Genomic DNA, 1,230 nt, shown 5'->3' with positions numbered 1-1,230 from the left:
GTACATTTGTCAAAACCATGAAATATACAACACCAAGAGTGAACTTTAAACTATGAACTTTGGGTAATAAGAAAAACACGGACTAAACAAACCAACAAAAATACCTTTAGTAAAACTCTCGGCTGCACATGGGGGCTCACACATGTAATCCCAGAACTTTGGGAGGCCAAAGTGGGCAGATCGTTTGTGGTCAGGAGTTTGAGACCAGCCTGGCTAATATGGTGAAACTCCATCTCTATTAAAAATGCAAAAATTAGCTGGGCATGGTGGCACATGCCTGTAATCCCAGCTACTCTGGAGGCTGACGGAGGAAAATTGCTTGAACTCAGGAGACAGAGGTTGCAGTGAGCCAAGATTATGCCAGCTGGGTGACAGAGCAATATTCCATTTAAAAAAAAAACAACAACAACACAAAACTCTCAGAAAGTCCTGGAATGGGGTGGATAGATAGGGATGGTGGATTTATCAGTCTGACTTCACGCGCTGCTAATAAAAATATACCCAAAACTGGCTAAACTGGTTTAATTGACTCACAGTTCCACATGGCTGGTGAGGCCTCACAATCATGGCGCCAGGCAAATGAAGGGCAAAGTCACATCTTACGCTGCAGCAGGCAAAGAGAGCTTGTGTAGGGAAACTTCCCTTTATAAAACTATCAGATGTCATGAGACTTATTCACTATCACAAAAACAGCATGTGAAAGACCCATCCCGCATGATTCAATTACTTCCCACTGGGCTCCTACAACCCATGGAAATTATGGGAGCTACAATTCAAGGTGAGATTTGGGTGGGTCGGGACACAGCCAACCGTATCAGGTGGGTACAGCAGAGAGAGCTGGAGGCTGAGAATATGAGCATCCACAGGTCTTATATTGGTGTAGGGGAAATGGCACTGTAGATAAGTAAAACATCTTGGCAAAGGAGCACAGCTAATATTTATTATTAGTTTTCATGCTAGTAGTAGGTTAGACGTTTAAACATAGATTTAAACATGGATGATGATGATAACGTAACCACTGTGGATGAAGAGGCATGATAGAAAGTATAACTGGTGGAAGTAGGAGGGAATAATAAGAAACTAAATCGATCTAGCAAAAATAAGAAAAACAAGCTAGGGGAAACAACTACAAACTTTAGGTAATAAACATTAAATATAACCAAAGTGAACACGTTTCACCAAAAAATGTAAATGGGGTAAATTCTCTACTAAAACAAAGTCTCATATTAG

Source organism: Callithrix jacchus, chromosome 13, assembly GCF_049354715.1.
Source record: "Callithrix jacchus isolate 240 chromosome 13, calJac240_pri, whole genome shotgun sequence".
NCBI lineage: Eukaryota > Metazoa > Chordata > Mammalia > Primates > Cebidae > Callithrix > Callithrix jacchus.
Note: the sequence above shows the minus strand (reverse complement) of the source record.